Consider the following 24,288-nt stretch of genomic DNA (forward strand, 5'->3'; position numbering starts at 1 on the left):
TATCATCCTGAGTGAGGTAACCAATCACAAAAGAACACACATGGTATGCACTCATGATAAGCGGGTATTAGCCCAGAAACTTGGAATACCCAATAAAAAAATCACCTATCAAATGATGCCCAAGAAGAAGGAAGGAGAGGCCCCTGGTCCTGGAAAGGCTCAGTGCAGCAGTGTAGGGGAATAACAGGACAGGGAAGCAGGAAGGGTTTGATTGGGGAACAGGGGGAGGGAGGAGGGCTTGTGGGACTTTCTGGGAGGGGGATCCAGGAAAGGGGATATCATTTGAAATGTAAATAAAGAATATATCAAGTAAAAAAAGAATAGAATTCTTCAATTTTTAGAAAGTGGATAAAATTGACTGTTATTATATTAAACAATTGTATTCAGATGGAGAAAAAAATAAATCCAAATTCCTAGGTGTGAATGCATTATTCTGAGTACCTGAGCCTGGGTCTTCCCTGACCTCAATGCTCTGAGCTGGGACAGTGCAGATGTCCTGACATCTCCCACTGGGGCTTATCTTCTGTTCCACACATTTGGCTTGAAGCCCAGTTGGCATGTGTGTGTCCACCTATGACAGCCAAATCCCGGCAAAGAGGGATTTAATTTAATTGCTCCTTCTGGGTCCATTTAAAGGAAAGGATGTGAACACCTCCCAAGTGTTTCCCGTGGACAGGGACAAATATTACTAAAGATGCGCCTAGATGTCTTGGCAATATAAACTTAAATAGGAGGACAAAAATCTTCATCTGCCTGCTCAGGAACTCAGTTTCACCATGTCCCCAGCTGTGATCGACAGAGACACAGTCATCCATGCATTGCATTTGCTGCACAAGGGGGAAGTTTATCAAGGTAACGGCGAGTATTTCAAGAACCGTTTGTTCCACGCGGTGACATGCAGTGGGATAGCTTGACTTGTACCCTGCCTGCTTGACATAGTGAGTGGCACAGACACAGCTGTGCTTTCTTAGCTGTGTGTAGTTAGTTCCAGAGCACCAGTGGACATGGGCATATGTCTCGCTGCACTGTCCACCTTACCTAAAACCACTCCTGTACTGTTTGATCCACAAATGTGGCAGTGATGCAGATGAGATGCTAATGTGGCTAAGTTTGTATGCCACAGCACAGCCAGAAAAGTACCCATGCCATGGTTGACAGATGAATCTTAGTTTCTTGACTCTGCTTTAACATTTGTTAGGCGCTCTATAGGTTGGTATTACACAACAAAGAATTCTGGACTGCAGTCCAAAATCATGGGACCGAATAATAAAGCCTTTTCCACTATAGCTCTGTGATAAGGGCAAGTCATTTGGAGTGATTTAATAGATGGGCCAGAGAAAGTCATTTTAACTTAAAGCTGAATTCTTGAAAATTTAGCATGTTCTGATTTTCAGTTTTCGGTTTTTTATATATGTTTAAAGTAGGACTATATTTTTTCATATAAAATAAAATATATTAAATGAGTTATGTAGTGTTTCCAAACCCCTGAGCCCAGACAGAGATTTTAAAATTAGGATTAGTGAATTATTCACTCTTAATTATCATAAGACAGTAATGTTTTGTTTGTGAAATTATGAACCACAAACAGGAACTAAAATAAAATTGTAGTAAAAATAATTTGTGTACTACATAGAGTTCATCAAACCTTCAGGAAAAAAAAAGGTAAATTTGAACTTCAGAGATTATGAGTGCAGTTGTGTTTCGAAGTGATGAAATCCACAATGTGTGTTTATTTTCTAGGTGTCTTAACCACTAGAGGATCTGGCATGTGGGTGAGATACCCCTGTGCGATCAATGTGGTGTGTGAGGGCAGCAGGAGTGTAAATTGCATGGCTGATATCAGAAATCTTGCTCCGTCCATTCACAGCCTCCCTGATAATTCTGAGGCTTGACAACAGCTGAAGCCACCACATTCTAGGATCCTCTCAGGAGAGCTAGTCTATGCCTTCCAGGAGAAGAGACTGATGAGTGGACCTCATGGTCATTCTCATGGACTTTCTTGGCATCCCCATTCCTTGCCTCCCTGTTGGCTAGCTGGACCAGGACACTGTCCACCTGTCTTAAAAACAGTCACCCGCAGTGGGCAGTTCTCTGCAGGGAATCTGCTCCTTTAGTTTAAGGGGATTAGTTGAAGCTACTGGATCCCATTCCTCAGAGGCTTGCTTACATTTTCATGCCCTCACCCTGGACCTGAGGAGAGAGTCAGGCTCCATCTTTCCTGTGTGCTGCTCAGTGCTGCTTTCTTTGCTCAGGAATGGGAGAGGAATGACGCGCTCTACTGCTCTGTGAGTGGAGGGAATGGAGGTGCTGGTTGCTTAGGGTGTAGCTGTGACAACACAGTCTGGTCAGTCTGTAGTGTTTGCTGTGGAGGGAACACAATGGCTGGAAGAGTCAGTGTGTATAATTTCAGGTGAGCATGCAGACACCTTGCAGCAGACGATCAAAGCCAGCAATGCTCCTTTTTCACCTTGACTCAGTTTCTCAGCCTTAGCTTTTCTGTCTCCCTTGCTGATGAACAGTTTACCCTCTGGATGGTGGTGATGAACACATAATATCATATATTTCTCTTGATCTAAATAAATTGATAAAAGGAATTCTGTTCAGTCTTTTGTTCTCAAACATAATGTACTCAGTGCAACAGGCATATTGTGTTTATTTCATTCATGCAAATGATTGGGGCAACCTGATCCTCAGATCCCAGGAAGGTAGTGAGTTTCAAGGCCAGCATGCCGGATAGCACAGGCTCCGTCCTACGTCAGCCTGTTGCTGTAAGTCATTGCGATGACATGCTCTTCTGCTCAAAGGACACTTGTCACCTGACAGAAGAGCAATATGACTTGACTGAAGCTGGTGCTTAGACATTTTGTGTGAACCTTTAATATTTGGAGGCAAATGCATCTCTAGAAGTTTGGTGGGAATACATGGAATTCTGAGTTTAATACAAACTATTCTTATTCTTCTGATGAATAAAGGGTTGAGAAGATGGAAAGTGCAAATGTGGCACACATTCCGGTTTCCTCTGCAGCCATAGTGTACAGAGCCTGGACAATCAAACTGTGCTTACCCTCACTGCTCTTCAGACTAGATGTTCTTTAGCATTGAAATAACAAACATTATTGTGTGTCAGGGATAGCACCTGGAACAAAATCACATGTGGACACTTGGATCACTGTTGTAGAGCCAGCTCTGTTATCATGTCCAGAGCATGTGCACTGGGCTCTAAGACAAAAGTCAGTATTCAATCCTGAGGGTTTATAAAGGAAGAGTGGCCATTTCTCACCAGGGAGGTGATGTTTGGAAAGAGTAGCAGGTGATCCATTTGGCTTTTGAGGAGGAGGATGACCTCATGTTTGAGGAAGTTGTAGGAACTGCCACCCCACAAAACCTGATATGATCTAGTGCATTTGCAGAGAGCTGGCTGTGGCTGCATTTGTGGCTGTGGCTGTGGCTGTGGCTGTGGCTGTGGCTGTGGCTGTGGCTGTGGCTGTGGCTGGGCTGTGGCTGTGGCTGTGGCTGTGGCTGTGGCTGGGCTGTGGCTGTGGCTATGGCTGTGGCTGTGGCTGTGGCTGTGATTGTGGCTGTGGCTGTGGCTGTGACTGTGGGTGTGGCTGTGGGTGTGGCTGTGGCTGTGACTGTGGCTGTGGCTGTGGCTGTAGTTGTGGCTGTGGCTGTGGCTGTGGCTGTGGTTGTCTGTAGTTTTGAGAGTTAAGACAAATCAGAAGAGTCTACTGAAGAGGAAACTTTCAGAAGTACTGTATGGGAGTATTTGTGCTGTCAGCATTGAGGACTCACTGAACTATTAGAAGGAGCTTACCTGATACACCTGCCTTTCAGCAAAGCTATTCTAGAGAAAAATCAGAAAACACATTAGCAAAAGCAATGAAATGAAATCCATCTTGACCTCTTATGCATAGGCCATTTTGTCTCCAGATATGTACAGCAATGCCCCTTTAGTAAGTTTTTTGTGTTTTAAAACTTGATTCTGTGTATTATTTTTACATCTTCACTGTTCTTAAAAGGAATCAGTAAGAGGCTGTCAGCCTTTTGAAAGTATCCAGCACCACACTGATATATAATGATAAATTCATCTTAAAGGGAACAAGTAGCTCTGTAACTAAATTATTTTGCTCTGAGAAAATATTTTTAAATATCATTTGCCGAAGAAAAATTTCAAGAAACGAAGTACTGTTCAAATGGAAAACTTAACTTGTCTGTGTTGTGGGTGGGTGGTGTGGTGGTGGTGGTGGTGGTGGTGGTGGTGGTGTGTGTGTGTGTGTTCAGGTGAATTGTGTGTGCAGATACCTATGTGCCTGTGTCCAAATGTATGTGAAGGCCTGAAACAACTTTGAACATTATTCCTCAAGGCCTGCCTTCCTTGTTTGTTGGGGCCATGTGAATGCCAAGTCCATCAACTTCCTCTGTTGATCAAGTCATGGATGACAGAGTAGATCTTTGATTTAGTTTGCATTTCTTTGAGGTTGACTGAGAATTAATGAGCTTAATTGGTGACTGGCGATTATTTTTTAAGAACTTAGTTTATGTAGCAGTGGGGTGTTTGTTGTAGTGTATCCCAGTAAAGCTGTATACTGTCATTCATTCCATGTTGTCAGGGAAGGAATCATGGCAATAGCCGTTCTTAAAAAACCTTTCACTTTTATTTTTTAGCCCTGAACGCTTATGAAAATGTTGGTCCATAATCATCTAATCTCTGATATCCTCAGTCAAGGACGATGAGAAACCAGACACTGGTAACAGAGTTCATCCTTCAGGGCTTCTCTGAGCACCCCCAGTACCAGCTCCCCTTATTTATCTGTTTCCTCTCTCTCTACTGTGTGGCCATCACAGGTAATATCCTAATCATCTTGACTATCACTTGCAACCCTGGGCTCCACACCCCTATGTACTTTTTCTTGTTCAATTTGGCTACTATGGACATGATCTGTATCTCCTCCATTGTACCCAAGGCCCTGAAGGGTCTGGTGTCAAAGAGGAACCCCATCTCCTATGGTGGCTGCATGGCCCAACTCTATTTCCTTACATGGTCAGCTTCCTCAGAGTTGCTCCTCCTCACTGCCATGGCCTACGACCGCTATGCAGCCATCTGCCATCCACTGCATTACAGCACCATGATGAGCAAAACATTCTGTATCATGTTGGCTGCTGGAGTGTGGGCCATCTGTGCTATCAACACAGCCATTCACACAGGACTGATGACACGCTTGAATTTCTGTGGTCCTAATGTCATTACACATTTCTTCTGTGAGGTGCCTCCTATGCTGCTTCTCTCCTGTAGCTCCACCTATGTGAACAGTGTCATGATTGTCCTGTCTGATGCCTTGTATGACATATTGAACTTCCTGATGACCATTGTGTCCTACGGCTTCATCATTTCCAGCATCCTGAAGATGCGGACTTCAGAAGGGAAGAAGAAAGCCTTTTCTACCTGCTCTTCCCACCTCATTGTGGTGTGCATGTATTACACTTCCATCTTCTATGCCTACATAAGCCCCGTGTCCAGCTATAACGCAGAGAAGAGCAAAGTGGCTGGTGTACTGTATGCCATGCTGAGCCCCACCCTCAACCCTCTGATCTATACTTTGAGAAACAAGGAAGTCAAAACTGCTCTTAGGAAATTTTTCCCTTTCTTCAGAAATTAAAATTAAAATGTGATTCCCAAATCCAAATGTGATTCTTTTCTTGGGCTCCAAGTTTCGTGGTAGATTGGCTAGCCCATGAGCATGTCACTGACTAATGGAAGTGTGTGGGTGCAGGTGAGCTCACACAACTCTGAGCCTAATTGCAGTGTGATACAGTACTTTATTGTTACAGAAACTAAAATTGTCCTGAGGAAAGAAATTTTGCTTTAGTCTTACATCTGTATGAAAATGTCTTTCTTTTCTTTGGATTACAGCATTCATGTGGAATTTTCACTTAGAATTTGTGTGAGCCTTTGACAGATGTAAGTGGCTTGTGTGGCCCCCACAGCATTTTGAGCATTGCTTGACCTGAGAATTGCTTCAGGTGACCTCAGGTCTCCAAGAAACGCACTTCTATTTTCCTCCAATTCTTTTCTGTGGATCCCTTTAAGCTTCTAAACCAATTTTTGATGAGCTATTGTTTCTGTATTCCTTTTTCCTCCCCCTATCATTAGACACAAAATTTCTGTTTCCCCCTCTGGCCTTACCTGTAAAAACTCCATCTTTATTATGTGATATGTGGCTTAGGCACCTGGATAAATAGCCAAGTTTTCTCACCTCTTGACTTGCCTTTTGAATTCTGAGTGTCTGAATCACATCATTTGTCTTGGAATGAGGACAGTGAAAGGAGTTACCTGTAACAAAAGTATGATAGGAAGGAAAGTATCCTTCTTTCATTTCTGAATAAAGTTAGAGAAATCTGTGTCTGTGCAGAGAGATTGTGAACCTGTTCTTTGTGTTAGAAACCCTTGTGGCAAAGTTCATTCTTTTGGCAATGGTAACAGGAAAAATTGTGACTGTTTAGTTGTACCTGTGGGAATAAATAAAACCACATATTCTTGGTCATATGGAAGCTAACAATTGAAGTTGGTATTTGATTTAGGAGGGTGGAGCTGTCTCTGAGTCTTCCTGCATATTCTCATTCGTTATCAGAAGTAAATTGAATTTAGACTGAAATTTGAGAATTAGATGACTTGTAGTTGAGTATGACATTTATATGTAGAATCTTATGGGCTAAATCAAATCTCCATGATGGAATGATGACACCCTGATATCATTTTGACGTTTTCAGTAATCTCTAAGACTTTCAATAAAAGTGACTTTGTCAACAATTTCTGACCACTCAGTATGATACTAATAGATTTTCAGCATGCCATGAATACCATTCATTATTTTTCTACCTTAGTCTTTAATAATTTTTCTAAACTCTATATTTACAATAGATTTTAAATGAATATTTAGATAAATATTGAGAGCATTAACATGAGCATTAACAGAAATTTGACAAAGCAGATATCTGAGACCTATATAACACACACACACACACACACACACACACACACACACACACACACAGGAATCATGTACCCCAATTAAACAGGTATTTAACACTACAAATACAGGCATAAAGGTAGTGCTGCATCTCAAGTGTCAAGCAATCTTGTTATCTAAGGTCAGAGAGGAAATGAGAATCTGACAAGAGCCTTGATCTTGTAGCAGAAGCAGGGAATCAATTTGAACTCTAGTTTCGTTCTAAGCATAATAAAGACAAAGATCAACCTGGGATTGAGTGAAACAACTGACAAAGATACCAAATATTTTTTGCATCCTATCAGATCACCACGGATAACTAAGGCTAGTCTTCAGTAACAACAAGAACAACAGAAAGTCCACATGCACATGGAACCTGAACTACTCTCTACTCAATGATAATTTGGTCACAGATGAAATAAAGAAATCAAAGACTTTTTAGAATTTAATGAAAATGATGGCACAACATACCCAAACTTATGGGACACAATGAAAACAGTGCTAAGAGGAAAATTCATAGCTCTGCCTGCCTCCATAAAGAAAGTAGAGAGGTCATACACTAACAGTTTAATAGCACATCTGAAAGCTCTAGAACACAAAGAGGCATCCAAGAGTAGTACATGGCTGGAAAAAAATTAAACTCAGGTCTGAAATCAACCACGCAGACACAAAGAAAACTTTCCAAAGGATCAATCAAACTAGGAGCTTATTCTTTGAAAAAATCAACATAGATAAACCTTTAGCCAGACTAGCCAGAGGGCATAGAGACAGTATCCAAATTAACAATATCTGAATATTCTAGTCAGAGCAATTAGATAACAAAAGGATATTAAAGAGATAAAAATTTTAAGCAGTATAGGGCAAAACCAGAACAGGGAAGTGGGAAGGGGTGGGTGGGAGGATAGGGGAGAGAAGGGGGCTTATGGGACTTTCAGGGAGTGGGGGGGTTAGAAAAGGGGAAATCATTTGAAATGTAAATAAAAATATATCGAATAAAAAATTTTAAAGGGGGAAGAAGTCAGGATATCACTATTTGTGGATGATTTGTTAGTATACATAAATGACCCCAAAAATTCCACCAGAGAATTTCTACAGCTGATAAATTCAGCAAAGTGGCTGAGTATAAAATTAACTTAAATAACTTGGTATTCTTCCTCTACTCAAAGGATAAATGGGCTGAGAAAGAAATTGGGGATCCGACACCCTCCACAATAGTCACAAATAATATAAAATATCTTGGTGAGACTCTAAGCAAGCAAGTGAAAGATCTGTATGACAAGAACTTCAAGTCTCTGTAAGAAATAAATCAAAGAAGACTTCAGAAAATAGAAAGATATTCCATCTTCATGGATTGGCAGGGTTAGCAACAGGGAAAAAGTAGCCATCTTATCAAAAGCAATCTACAGATCCAATTCAATCCCCATCAAAATTCCAACTCAATTCTTCACAGAGATAGAAAGAATAATTCTCAAATTCATCTGAAATAACAAAAAAACACAGGATAGAGAAAACTATACTCAACAATAAAAGAACTTCTGGGAGAATCACTATTCCTGACCTCAAGCTGTACTATACAGAGTAATAGTGATAAAAACCACATGGTATTGGGACAGAGACAGGCAGGCAGATCAATGGAATAGAATTGAAGACCCAGAAATAAACCCACACAACTATGGTCACTTGATCTTTGACAAAGATACTAAACCCATCCAGTAGACAGACAGACAGACAGACAGACAGACAGACACACACACACACACACACACACACACACACACACACACACACACAAAAGCATTTTCAACAAATGGTGCTGGCAGTCAGCATGTAGAAAAATGCAAATCTCCTTGTATATAGCTGAGGTCCAAGAGAACCAAGGACCTCCACATAAAACCTGATACACTGAATTTAATAAAAGAGAAAATGGGAAAGAATCTTGAACACATGGGCACAGGGAATAATTTCCTGAACTGAACACCAATGACTCATACTCTAAGATAAACAATCTATAAATGGGATGCCATAAAATTGCAAAATTGCTGTAATGTGTAGGGCACTGTCAATAGGACAAAATGGCAACCCACAGATTGAGAAAAAATTTTACCAACCCTACATCCAATAGAGGATAATATCCAAAATATACTAAGATCTCTAGAAGTTAGTAGACTCCAGAGAACCAAATAACCCTATGAAAAAATGGGGTTTAGAGCTAAACAAAGCATTCTCAACTCAGGAATCTCAAATGGCTGAGAAGCACTTACAGAAATGTTCAATATGCTTGGTCATCAGGGATATGCACATCAAAACGACCAATTAGAGTGTCTAAGATAAAAAAAACTCAGGTGATGGCAGATGCTGGAGAGAATGGGGAGAAAGAGGAACACTCCTCTATTACTGGTGGGACTGCAAGCTGGTAAAACCACTTTGCAGATCAACCTAGTGGTTCCTCAGAAAAATTTTACATGAAGACTCAGCTATACCACTCCTGGGCATATGCCCAAATGATGCTTCAACTTATAACAAGGACACATGTTCCACTATGTTACTAGCAGTCTTATTTATAATAGCCAGAAGGTAGGAAGAACAGAGATGTCCCTCAACAGAAGAATGAATACAGAAAATGTGGTGCATTTACCCAATTCAGCTATTAAAATACCCTATTCAGCTATTAAAAACAATGACTTCATGAAAATCACAGGCACATGGATGGAACTAGTAAATACCATTCTGAGTGAGGTAACCCAGACACAAAACAACACACATGGTATGCATTCACTGATAAATGGATATAAGCCAAACGCTCAGAATACCCATGATACAACCAACAAACTATATGGAGCTTAAGAAGTAAGAAAACTGGGGTGACAGGGTCCAGGCAGGCCCTGTGCCCACGACAACTGGCCATCACTGGCCAGCCAGGCTGCAAGTGGTGGCAGATTTACAGCACCTTTCACTGCACAGAAGCCACTTCAGAACTCTGTCTTCCGCCAGTCAGTTACGAGAGACTCGCCTCCATCTTGGTTCTTGGACTCCAGAGAGTTCAGACAGACTGAGGTACGCAAATATAACCCGAGGCCAACATCGCGGAGGTCTAAACCCTACGGGCGTTGGCCTGCACCCAGGCCCTGGGCTGTTCGGGGGGGAGGGGCATGGGTGCCAACCCAGCCAGGAGGTTTTTTCCCCCGGGCATGGCGTGCGCACGCGCCACCATTTTGCCTACAGGATGCCAGAGAGCTCTAGCAGGCAAAGCCCGCTAACAGGCATAGCCCGAGGCTAACATAGCGGGGCTCTAGGCCCCAATAGGCCCTGGACTGACCCCAAGAACTGGGCTGCTCGGTGGGCCATCTGTGTGTCAACCCGGCCAGGAGGTTGTTAGCCCAGCAGACTCTCCGGGCACTTTCAGGATGCCCGCCGTCCTGGCCACCTGACAGACCTAATTAACAGTCATAGCCCGAGGGGAACTTTGCTCAGACCTTGGCCTCCCAGGCTTTTGCCTAGACTCAGGGCCTGAGCAGCTAGGCTAGCCTTGTGTGCACCAACCTGGTTGGGAGATTGGCTGCCCAGAAGAGTGATCAGCACGCAGAAAAGGTCCCCTCAGCATACACCCTCAGCACTCCCTGAAGGAGCAAATGGGCACCATCTGGTTCACAGACACAATCTGGGGCAAAGCACACTAGGGCTGCAAGGGCACCCAAGAGGAGGACAGCACATCAGCAATCTGCTATAGGGGAAACCCAGCCATCCAGTGTTGCAGAAATAGCCCCAGAGTCCCTCAAGAGGCTCAAACACCAGCCAGAGACAAGACCAACTAACTCCAGAGAACAAGATGGCAAAGGGCAAACGCAGGAATGCTACTAACAGAAATCTAGGCAATATGGCAGCATCTGAACCAAACTCTCCAACATCAGCAAGTCCTGGTTATCCCAACACACCAGAGAAACAAGATTTGGATTTAAAATCACTGGTCATGATGCTGCTAGAAGAACACAAAAGGGACATAAATGAATCTCTCTTTTTTTTAAATACATAATTTTTTTATTTACATTGCAAATGATTTCCCCTTTTCTGGGTCCCCACTCCCCGCAAGTCCCATAAGCCCTCTTCCATCCCCCTATTCTTCCATCCACCCCTTCCCACTTCCCTGTTCTGGAATTCCCCTATACTCTTTCGTGGAGTCTTTCCAGAACCAGGGGCCACTCCTCCATTCTTTTTGGACATCATTTAATTTGTGGATTATGTCCTGGGTATTCAAAGTTTCTAGGCTAATATCCACTTATCAGTGAGTGTATACCATGACTGATCTTTTGAGACTGGGTTACCTCACTTAATATGATGTTCTCCAGCTCCATCCATTTGTCTAAGAATTTCATGAATTCATTGTTTCTAATGGCTGAATAGTACTCCACCGTGTAAATATACCACATTTTTTGTATCCATTCCTCCGTTGAAGGACATCTAGTTTCTTTCCAGCTTCTGGCTACTACAAATAGGGCTGCTATGAACATAGTGGAGCATGTGTCCTTATTGCATGCTGAAGAATCCTCTGGATATATGCCCAGTAGTGGTATAACAGGGTCCTCAGGAAGTGACATGCCCAGTTTTCTGAGGAACTGCCAGACTGATTTCCAAAGTGGTTGCACCATCTTGCAATCCCACCAGCAGTGCAGGAGTGTTCCTCTTTCTCCACATCCTCACCAACACCTGCTGTCTCCTGAGTTTTTGACCTTAGCCATTCTGACTGGTGTGAGATGAAATATCAGGGTTGTTTTGATTTACATTTCCCTAATGATTAATGATGTTGAACATTTCTTAAGGTGTTTCTCAGCTCTCTGAAGTTCTTCAAGTGAAAATTCTTTGTTTAGCTCCATACCCCACTTTTTAATGGGGTTATTTGGTTCTCTGGGTTCCACTTTCTTGAGTTCTTTGTATATATTAGATATTAGCCCTCTGTCGGATTTAGGGTTGGTGAAGATCCTTTCCAAGTCTGTTGGTTGACGTTTTGTCCTTTTGACGGTGTCCTTTGCCTTACAGAAACTTTGTAGTTTTATGAGGTCCCATTTGTCAATTCTTGATCTTAGAGCGTAAGCTATTGGTGTGCTATTCAGGTACTTTTCCCCTGTGCCCATGTCCTCCAGGGTCTTCCCCAGTTTCTTTTCAATTAGTTTCAGTGTGTCAGGTTTTATGTGGTGGTCCTTGATCCATTTGGAGTTGAACTTGGTACAAGGAGATAAGAATGGATCGATTCGCATTCTTCTGCATGCTGACCTCCAATTGAACCAGCACCATTTGTTGAAAAGACTATCTTTTTTCCACTGGATGCTTTCAGCTCCTTTGTCGAAGACCAAGTGACCATAGGTGTGTTGGTTCATTTCTGGGTCTTCAATCCTATTCCATTGATCTGTTTGCCTGATACTGTACCAATACCATGCAGTTTTTATCACTATTTCTCTGTAGTAGAGTTTAAAGTCTGGGGTATTGAATCCCCCTGAAGTTCTTTTACTGTTGAGAATAGTTTTAGCTATCCTGGTTTTTTTTTGTTATTCCAGATGAATTTGAGAATTGCTCTTTCTAGCTCTATGAAGAACTGGGTTAGGATTTTTATGGAAATAGCATTGAATCTGTAGATTGCCTTTGGCAAGATGGCCATTTTAACTATATTAATCCTGCCAATCCACGAGCATGGAAGGTTTTTCCATTTTCTGAGATCTTCTTCAATTTCCTTCTTCAGAGATCTAAAGTTCTTGTCATATAGGTCTTTCACTTGTTTGGTTAGAGTCACCCCAAGATACTTTATGCTGTTTGTAGCTATTGTGAAGGGGGTCATTTCCCTAATTTCTTTCTCAGTCTGCTTATCCTTTGAATATATAAAGGCTACTGATTTGCTTGCATTGATTTTGTAGCCAGCCACTTTGCTGAAGTTGTTTATCAGCTGTAGGAGTTCTCTAGTAGAGTTTTTAGGGTCACTTAAGTATGCGATCATATATCATCTGCAAATAGTGATAGTTTGACTTCTTCCTTTGTATCCCTTTGACTTCCTTCTGTTGTCTAATTGCTCTAGCTAGGACTTCAAGAACTATATTGAAAAGATATGGAGAGAGGGGGCAGCCTTGTCTAGTCCCTGATTTTAGTGGGATTGCTTCAAGTTTCTCTCCATTTAGTTTGATGTTGGCTGTATATTGCTTTTACTATGTTTAGATATGGGCCTTGAATTCCTGTCCTTTCCAAGACTTTTAGCATGAAAGGATGCTGAATTTTGTCAAATGCTTTTCAGCATCTAATGAAATGATCATGTGGTTTTTTTCTTTGAGTTTGTTTATGTAGTGGATAGCATTTATGGATTTCCTTATATTGAACCATCCCTGCATCCCAGGGATGAAGCCTACTTGATCATGGTGGATGATCATTTTGATGTGTTCTTGGATTCAGTGGGCAAGAATTTTATTTAGTATTTTTGCATCGATATGCATAAGGGAAATTGGCCTGAAATTCTCTTTCTTAGTTGGATCTTTGTGTGGTTTTGGTATCAGCGTAATAGTGGCTTCGAAGAAGGAGTTGGGTAGTGTTCCTTCTGTTTCTATTTGGTGGGAAAGTTTGAAGAGTATTGGTGTTAAGTCTTCTTTGAAGGTCTGATAGAATTCTGCACTGAAACCATCTGGTCCTGTGCTTTTTTTGGTTGGAAGCCTATCTATGACCCTTTCTATTTCTTTAGGGGTTATGGGTCTGTTTAGATGGTCTATTTGATCCTGGTTTAATTTTGGTAATTGGTATCTGTCTAAGAAAATGTCCATTTCCTCCAGATTCTCCAGTTGTGTTGAGTACAGGTTTTTGTAGTAGGATCTGATGATTTTTTGAATTTCCTCAGTTTCTGTTGTAATATCTCCGTTTTCATTTCTAATTTTGTTAATTTGGATACTTTCTCTGTGCCCTTTGGTTAGTCTGGCTAAGGGTTTATCTATCTTGTTGATTTTTTCAAAGAACCAGCTTTTGGTCTTGTTGATTCTTTGTATGGTTCTCTTGGTTTCTACTTGATTGATTTCAGCCCTGAGTTTGATGATTTCCTGTCTTCTCCTCCTCCTGGGTGAATTAGCTTCTTCTTGTTCCAGTGTTTTCAGTTGTTCCATTAATCTTCTAGTGTAAGCTCTCTTGAATTTCTTTTTGGAGGCACTCAAAGCTATGAGTTTTCCTCTTAGCACTGCTTTCATTGTGTCCCATAGATTTGTGTATGTTGTGCCCTCATTTTCATTAAATTCTAAGAAATCTTTGATTTCTTTCTTTATTTCTTCCTTGACCAAGTTATCATTGCGTAGAGTATTATTCAGTTTCCATGTGTATGTGGGCTTTCTGTTGTTTTTACTGTTACTAAAGACCACTTTTACTAACCAGTCTGTTAGTCTATGTCTTTTTATTGGGGAATTGAGTCCATTGATGTTAAGAGATATCAAGGAGTAGTGGTTATTGCTTCCTAACATTTTTGATTTTAATTTTATACATGTGTGGCTATCCTCTTTGGGTTTGATGAAAGAAGCTTAATATCCTGCTCTTTCCAGGGTAAAGTTTCCCTCGTTGTACTGGTGCTTTCCCCCTATTATCCTTTGTAGGGCTGGGTTTGTAGAAAGATATTGTGTAAATTTGGTTTTGTCATGGAATATCTTGGTTTCTCCATCTATAGTAATTGAGAGTTTTGCTGGGTATAGTAGTCTCGGCTGGCATTTGTGTTCTCTTAGAATCTGCATGAGCTCCGCCCAGGATCTTCTAGCTTTCATGGTCTCTGGTGAGAAATCTGGTGTAATTCTGATAGGTCTTCCTTTATATGTTACTTGCCCTTTTTCTCTTACTGCCCTAAGTATTCTTTCTTTGTTTAGTACATTTGGGGTTTTGATTATTATGTGACGGGAGGTATTTCTGTTCTGGTCCAGACTGTTTGGAGTTCTGTAGGCTTCTTGTATATTCATGGGCATCTCTCTCTTTAGGTTAGGCAAGTTTTCTTCCATAATTTTGTTGAAGATATTTGCTGGCCCTTTAAGTTGTAAATCTTCACTCTCATCAATACCTATAATCCTTAGATTTGGCTTTCTCATTGTGTCCTGGATTTCCTGGATATTTTGGGTTACAAGCTTTTTGCATTTTGCATTTTCTTTAACTGTTGAGTCCATGGTTTCAATGGTATCTTCGGCATCTGAGATTCTTTCTTCTATCTCTTGTATTCTGTTGTTGATATTTGTGTCTATGGTTCCTGATATCTTCCCAAGGTTTTCTATCTCCAAAGTTGTCTCTCTTTGTGCTTTCTTAGTTGTTTCTACTTCTGTTTTTAGATCCTGGAAATTTTTGCTCAGTTCTGTCATTTGCTTGTTTGTGTTTTCCTCTAATTCTTTAAGCGATTTTTGTGTTTCCTCTTTCATGACTTCTGCCTGTTGGTCAAGGTTCTCCTGTATTTCTTTAAGTGATTTTTGCATTTCCTCCTTATTGGCTTTTGTATTCTCCTGAATTTCTTTCAATGAGTTTTGTGTTTCCCTTGTAAGGGCTTCTAATTTTTGATCCATTTTCTCCTGAATTTCTTTAAGTATGTCCTTCATGTGTTCCTGTACTAGCATCATGACCAGTGATTTTAAATCCAAATCTTGTGTTTCTGGTGGGTTGGGGTATCCAGGACTTCCTAATGTTGGAGAATTGGGTTCAGATGCTGCCATAATGCCTTGGTTTCTGTTAGTAAAGTTCCTACGTTTGCCTTTAGCCACCTGGTTCTCCCAGGAGTTAGATGGTCTTATTGTCACTGGCTGGTGCTTCAACCTACTCTGGGCCTTTAAGATTATCTCTGCACCACTGGATGAATGGGTTTCTTCTGGCACAGATTACTGATATGCTGGCTTCCTCTTTTGTGCCTTTGGAGCCCTTCTCAATCTTGCCTCAAGCAATGCTATACTTAGGTTGTCAAGGTCTACCAGGTGTTCTCTGTCTGCTCTATTATGGAGGGAAGAAGTTGTGGTGGGGGTCACTCCCTCTGTTGATTCTCACATAGGACACAGGTCCTGCGATAAACTGGCTTGTAGATGAACAACCTATGTGCTCAGTTCCTGAGTGCAGGCAGACCCCTGGCAGTTTGCACCATGAGAAATCTAAAGCTCAGGGTGATACAGTACCTAGTGATCCTTTTGTGTTCCTGCAGGCAGTGAGTATGGTTGCGGGGCTTCTCTCCTTCCACAGCTCCCTGGGCAGCATACGGGTCCCAAGCCCGGTGGGGTGGCAGACAAAAGCTGCCTATGTGCTCAGTTCCTGAGTGCAGGCAGACCCCTGGCGGTTTGCACCACCAGAAATCTAAGGCTCAGGGTGTTACAGTACTTAGTGATCCTTTTGTGTCCCTGCAGACAGCAACTATGGCTGCGGGGCTTCTCTCCTTCCACAGCTTCCTGGGCATAAATGAAACTCTTAAAGAAATACAGGGGAACTTGAATAATCTAGAAACCCATATAATGGAAACACAAAAATCACTTAAAGAAATGCAGGAGAATAAGGCTCAAGAGACAGAAGCCAATAAAGAAGAAACACAAACAACAACAACCAAAAAAAAAAAAAAAAAAAAACCCAAAAAAAAAAAAAACCCAAAAAAACAAAAAACAAAACTTAAAGAAATGCAGGAGAAGTTGAGTCAACAGGCAGAAGTCATGAAAGAGGAAACACAAAAATCTCTTAAAGAATTACAGGAAAACACAAACAAACAAATGATGGAAGTGAGCAAAACCATCCTGGATCTAAAAACAGAAGTAGAAACAACTAAGAAATCACAAAGGGAGACAACTTTGGAGATAGAAAACCTTGAGAAGAAATCAGGGGCCATAGATGCAAATATAAACAACAGAATACAAGAGATGGAAGAAAGAATCTCAGATGCCGAAGATACCATAGAAACCATTGACTCAAAAGTCAAAGAAAATGCAAAATGCAAAAAGCTTGTATCCCAGAACATCCAGGAAATCCAGGATACAATGAGAAGAACAAACCTAAGGATTATATGTATAGATGAGAGTGAAGATTTACAACTGATAGGGCCAGCAAATATCTTCAACAAAATTATGGAAGAAAACTTTCCCAACTTAAAGAGAGAGAGATGCCTATGAATATACAAGAAGCCTACAGAACTCCAAACAGACTGCACCTGAGCAGAAATATCTCTTGCCACATAATAATTAAAACCCCAAATGCACTAAACAAAGAAAGAATATTAAAGGCAGTAAGAGAAAAAGGCAAGTAACATATAAAGGAAGACCTATAAGAATCACACCAGACTTCTCACCAGAGACATGAAAGCTAGAAGATCCTGGGCAGATCTCATGTAGACTCTAAGAGAACACAAATGTCAGCCAAGACTACTATACCCAGCAAAACTCTCAATCACAATAGATGGAGAAACCAAGACATTCTATGATAAAACCAAATTTACACAATATCTTTCCACAAACCCAGCTCTGCAAAGAATAATAGGATGAAAACTCCAATACAAGGAGGGAAACTACACCCTGGAAAAAGCAAGATAGTAACCTTCCTTCATCAAACCCAAAAGAAGATACCCACTCAAATATAACAATGACATCAAAAATGACAGGAAGTAATAATCACTATTCCTTAATATCTCTTAGCATCAATGGGCTCAATTCCCCAATAAAAAGACATAGACTAACAGACTGGATAAGGAAACAGGACCCTACATTTTGCTGCACACAGGAAACACACTTAAATGTCAAAGACAAAAACTACCTTAGAGTAAAAGGCTGGAAGACAATTTTACAAGCCAATGGTCTTGGGAAACGAGCCGGAGTAGCCATTCTAATATCAGATAAAATTGACTTTCAACCTAAAGTCATCAAAAGAGACACTAAGGGACACTTCTTGCTGGTCAAAGAAAAAATCCACCAAGAAGAACTTTCAATTCTGAACATCTATGCGCCAAATGCAAGGGCACCCTCATTCGTAAAAGAAATTTTACTAAAGCTCAAAGCACACATTTCACCTAATACAGTTATTGTGGGGGACTTCAACACTCCACTCTCCTCAATGGACCGATCAGGAAAACAGAAACTAAACACGGACACAGTAAAACTAATTGAAGCTTTGGACCAATTGGATTTGACTGATATTTATAGAACATTTCACCCTAAAGCAAAAGAATATACCTTTTTCTCAGCACCTCATGGTACCTTCTACAAAATCGACCATATAATTGGTCACAAGAAAAACCTCAACAAATACAAGAAGATTGAATTAATCCCATGCCTTCTATCAGATCACTATGGTGTAAGAGTGGTTTTCAATAGCAACAAAAACAACAGAAAGCCCACATACACATGGAGGCTGAACAATAACTCTACTCAATGACACCTTGGCCAAAGAAGAAATAAAGAAAGAAATCAGAGACTTTTTAGAATTTAATGAAAATGAAGGCACAACATACCCAAATCTTTGGGACACAATGAAAGCAGTGCTAAGAGGAAAACTCATAGCCCTGAGTGCCTCCAAAAAGAAAATGGAGAGAGCATACACTAGCAGCTTAATGACACCTGAAAGCCCTGGAACAAAAAGAAGCCAATTCATCCAGGAGGAGTAGAAGACAGGAAATCATCAAACTCAGGGCTGAAATCAATCAAGTGGAAACAAAGAGAACCATACAAAGAATCAACGAATCCAGGAGCTGGTTCTTTGAGAAAATCAACAAGATAGATAAACCCTTAGCCAGACTGACCAAAGAGCACAGAGAAAGTATCCAAATTCACAAAATTAGAAATGAAAAGGGGGATATAACAACAGAAACTGAGGAAATCCAAAAAATCATCAGATCCTACTACAAAAGCCTATACTCAACACAACTGGAGAATCTGGAGGAAATGGACAATTTCCTTGACAGATACCAAATACCAAAATTAAATCAGGACCAAATAGATCATCTAAACAGACCCATAACCCCTAAAGAAATAGAAGGGGTCATAGATAGTCTTCCAACCAAAAGAAAAACACAGGCCCAGATGGTTTCAGTGCAGAATTCTATCAGAACTTCAAAGAAGACCTAACACCAATACTCTTCAAACTATTCCACAAAATAGAAACAGAAGGAACACGAACCAATTTCTTCTACGAAGCCACAATTACACTGATACCAATACCACACAAAGATCCAACAAGGAAAGAGAATTCAGACCAATTTTCCTTATGAACATCAATGCAAAAATACTCAATAAAATTCTTGCCAACTGAATCCAAGAACACATCAAAACGATCATCCACCATGATCAAGTAGGCTTTATCCCAGGGATACAGAGTTGGTTCAATATACGGAAATCCATCAATGCAATCCACTACATAAACAAACTCAAAGAACAAAACCACATGGTCATTTCATTGGATGCTGAAAAAGCATTTGACAAAATTCAGCATCCTTTCATGCTTAAAGTCTTGGAAAGACCAGGAATTCAAGGCCCATAACTGAACATAGTAAAAGCAATATGCAGCAAACCAGTAGCCAGCATCATACTAAATGGAGAGAAACTTGAAGCAATCCCACTAAAATCAGGGACTAGACAGGGCTGCCCCCTTTCTCCTTATCTTTTCAATATTGTACTTGTGGTACTAGTTTGGGCAATTAGACAACATAAGGAAGTCAAAGGGATACAAATTGGAAAGGAAGAAGTCAAAATATCATTATTTGCAGATGATATGATAGTCTACCTAAGTGACCCAAAAAACTCCACTAGAGAACTCCTACAGCTGATAAAAAACTTCAGCAAAGTGGCTGGTTATAAAATAAACTCAAGCAAATCAGTAGCCTTCCTATACTCAAAGGATAAGTAGGCTGAGAAAGAAATTAGAGAAATGACCCCCTTCACAATAGCCACAAACAGTATAAAGTACTTTGGGGTGACTCTTACCAAACATGTGAAAGATCTGTATGACAAGAACTTCAAGACTATGAAGAAGGAAATGGAAGAAGACCTCAAAAAATGGAAAAACCTCCCATGCTCATGGATCGGCAGGATCAATATAGTTAAAATGGCCATTTGCCAAAAGCAATATACAGATTCAATGCAATACCCATCAAAATCCCAACTCTATTCTTCACAGAGTTAGAAAGAGCAATTATCAAATTCATCTGGAATAACAAAAAACCCAGGATAGCTAAAACTATTCTCAGCAACAAAAGAAATTCTGGGGGAATCAGTATCCCTGACGTCAAGCAATACTACAGAGCAATAGTGTTAAAAACTGCATGGTATTGGTACAGTGACAGGCAGGCAGATCAATGGAACAGGATTGAAGATCCAGAAATGAACCCACACACCTATGGCCACTTGATCCTCGACAAAGGGGCTGAAAACATCCAATGGAAAAAAGATAGCCTTTCCAACAAATGGTGCTGGTTCAACTGGAGGTCAGCATGCAGAAGGATGGGAATTGATCCATCCTTGTCTCCTTGTACTAAGCTCAACTCCAAATGGATCAAGGACCTCCACATAAAGCCAGACACTCTGAAGCTAATAGAAAAGAAACTGGGGAAGACCCTTGAGGACATCAGTACAGGAGAAAAGTTTCTGAACAGATCACCAATAGCGTACACTCTAAGATCAAAAATTGACAAATGGGACCTCATAAAATTACAAAGTTTCTGTAAGGCAAAGGAAATCATCAAAAGGACAAATCGGCAACCAACAAATTGGGAAAAGATCTTCACCAATCCTACATCAGATAGAGGGCTAATATCCAATATATATAAAGAACTCAAGAAGTTAGACTCCAGAAAACCGAACAACCCTATTTAAAAATGGAGTACAGAGTTAAACAAAGAATTTTCACCTGAAGAACTTTGGATGGTGGAGAAGCATCTTAAAAAATGCTCAACTTCATTAGTCATTAGGGAAATGCAAATCAAAACAACCCTGAGATTTCACCTTACACCAGTCAGAATGGCTAAGATTAAAAATTCAGCCAAAAGCAATATACAGATTCAATGCAATACCCATCAAAATCCCAACTCAATTCTTCACAGAGTTAGAAAGAGCAATTATCAAATTCATCTGGAACAACAAAAAACTCAGGATAGCTAAAACTATTCTCAACAACAAAAGAAAATCTGGGGGAATCAGTATCCCTGACCTCAAGCAATACTATAGAGCAATAGTGTTAAAAACTGCATGGTATTGGTACAGTGACAGGCAGGAGGATCAATGGAACAGGATTGAAGATCCAGAAATGAACCCACACACCTATGGCCACTTGATCCTCGACAAAGAGGCTGAAAACATCCAATGGAAAAAAGATAGCCTTTTCAACAAATGGTGCTGGTTCAACTGAAGGTCAGCATGCAGAAGGATGGGAATTGATCCATCCTTGTCTCCTTGTACTAAGCTCAACTCCAAATGGATCACGGACCTCCACATAAAGCCAAACACTCTGAAGCTAATAGAAAAGAAACTGGGGATGACCCTTGAGGACTTCGGTACAGGGAGAAAGTTTCTGAACAGAACACCAATAGCGTATGCTCTAAGAGCAAGAATTGACAAATGGGACCTCATAAAATTACAAAGTTTCTGTAAGGCAAAGGACACCATCAAGAGGACAAATTGGCAACCAACAAATTGGGAAAAGATCTTCACCAATCCTACATCAGATAGAGGGCTAATAGCCAATATATATAAAGAACTCAAGAAGTTAGACTCCAGAAAACCGAACAACCCTATTAAAAAATGGGGTACAGAGTTAAACAAGGAATTCTCACCTGAAGAAATTCGGATGGCAGAGAAGCATCTTAAAAAATTCTCAACTTCATTAATCATTGGGGAAATGCAAATCAAAACAACCCTAAGATTTCATCTTACACCAGTCAGAATGGCTAAGGTTAAAAATTCAGGAGACAGCAGGTGTTGGAGAGGGTGTGGAGAAAGAGGAACACTCCTCCACTGCTGGTGGGGTTGCAAATTGGTACAACCACTCTGGAAATCAGTCTGGTGGTTCCTCTGACAACTGGGCACCTATCTTCCAGAAGATCCTGCTATACCACTCCTGGGCATATACCCAGAGGATTCCCCACCATGTAATAAGGATACATGCTCTACTATGTTCATAGCAGCCCTATTTATAATTGCCAGATGCTGGAAAGAACCCAGGTATCCCTCAACAGAAGAGTGGATGCAAAAAATGTGTTATATCTACACAATGGAGTACTATTCAGCCATTAGAAACAATGAATTCATGAAATTCTTAGGCAAATGGATGGAGCTAGAGAACATCATACTAAGTGAGGTAACCCAGACTCAAAAGGTGAATCATGGTATGCACTCACTAATAAGTGGTTATTAACCTAGAAAACTGGAATACCCAAAACATAATCCACACATCAAATGAGGTACAAGAAGAAAGGAGGAGTGGCCCCTGGTTCTGGAAAGACTCAGTGAAACAGTATTCGGCAAAACCAGAACCGGGAAGTGGGAAGGGGTGGGTGGGAGGACAGGGGAAGAGAAGGGGGCTTATGGGACTTTCGGGGAGTGGGGGGCTAGAAAAGGGGAAATCATTTGAAATGTAAGTAAATTATATCGAATAAAAAAAATCAAAAAAAAAATTCAGGAGACAGCAGATGTTGGCGAGGATGTAGAGAAAGAGGAACACTCCTCCACTGCTGGTGGGGTTACAAATTGGTACAACCACTCTGGAAATCAGTCTGGCGGTTCCTCCGAAAACTGGGCACCTCACTTCCAGAAGATCCTGCTATATCACTCCTGGGCATATACCCAGATGATTCCCCAGCATGTAATAAGGATACATGTTCCACTATGTTCATAGCAGCCCTATTTATAATTGCCAGAAGCTGGAAAGAACCCAGGTATCCCTCAACAGAAGAGTGGATGCAAAAAATGTGGTATATCTATACAATGGAGTATTATTCAGCCATTAGAAAGAATGAATTCATGAAATTCTTAGGCAAATGGATGGAGCTGGGGAACATCATACTAAGTGAGGTAACCCAGACTCAAAAGATGAATCATGGTATGCACTCACTAATAAGTGGATATTAACCTAGAATACTGGAATACCCAAAACATAATCCACAAATCAAATGAGGTACAAGAAGAACGGAGGAGTGGCCCCTTGTTCTGGAAAGACTCAGTGAAGCAGTATAGGGAAAAAACCAGAACAGGGAAGTGGGAAGGGTTATGTGGGAAAACAGGGGGAGTGAAGGGGGCTGATAGGACTTTTGGGGAGTAGGCATCTAGAAAAGGGGAAATCATTTGAAATGTAAATAAAAAATTTATCGAATAAAAAAAAAGAAAAAAAAAAGAAAACTGGGCATGACACTTCCGGAGGACCCTGCTATACCTCTCCTGAGCATATACCCAGCAGATTCCCCAGCATACAATAAGGACACATGCTCCACTATGTTCATAGCAGCCTTATTTATAATAGCCAGAAGCTGGAAAGAACCCAGATATCCCTCAATGGAGGAATGGATACAGAAAATGTGGTATATATACACAATGGAGTACTATTCAGCAATTAAAAACAATGAATTCATGATTTCTTTAGGCAAATGGATGGAACTGGAAAATATCATCCTAAGTAAGGTAATGCAATCACAAAAGAATACACATGGAATGCAACCATTGATAAGTAGATATTAATCAGCCCTGAAGCTCTGAATACTGAAGATACAATTAGCATATCAAATGATTCCCCTGAAGAAGGAAGAAGAGGGCCCTAATCCTGGAAAGGCTTGATCCAGCATTGTAAGGGAGTACCAGGACAGAGAAAAGGGAGGGGGGAAAGATAGGAGAATGGATGGAGAGAAGAGGATTTATAGGACATAATGGGGGGGGGAGCCTGGGAAAGGGGAAAACTTTTAGAATGTAAACAAAGAATATAGAAAATAAATATAAAAAAAAAGAAAAAGAAAATGCTAACCAGGTCAAAAAGAAGAAGAAGAAGAAGAAGAAGAAGAAGAAGAAGAAGAAGAAGAAGAAGAAGGAGGAGGAGGAGGAGGAGGAGGAGGAGGAGGAGGAGGAGGAGGAGGAGGAGGAGGAGGAGGAGGAGGAGGAGGAGGAGGAGGAAAACCAAAGTGTGGATGCTTCAATCCTACATACAACATGAAACAAAATAATCCCAGGAGGAAGAGGGAGTGAGGGATCTGGGAGGGAGAGGGAAGGGGGGGGGGTTAAAGGAGGGAGGATCAGGTGTTGTAAAGGACAGAAGTACAGAGGGTCAGGAAATTGAATAGAAATATTTAGTAGTGGGGGACGTGGAACTGGGGGTA

General features: G+C 40.9%; 1 pseudogene; it reads left to right on the plus strand.

Annotated features, from left to right (window-relative positions):
- Window positions 1–4,677: 4,677 nt before the first annotated feature.
- Window positions 4,678–5,657, plus strand: LOC127677595 (olfactory receptor 13A1-like; annotated as a pseudogene).
- The last annotated feature ends 18,631 nt before the right edge of the window (window positions 5,658–24,288 follow it).

Source organism: Apodemus sylvaticus, chromosome 2, assembly GCF_947179515.1.
Source record: "Apodemus sylvaticus chromosome 2, mApoSyl1.1, whole genome shotgun sequence".
In the NCBI taxonomy this organism is placed as follows: Eukaryota; Metazoa; Chordata; class Mammalia; order Rodentia; family Muridae; genus Apodemus; species Apodemus sylvaticus.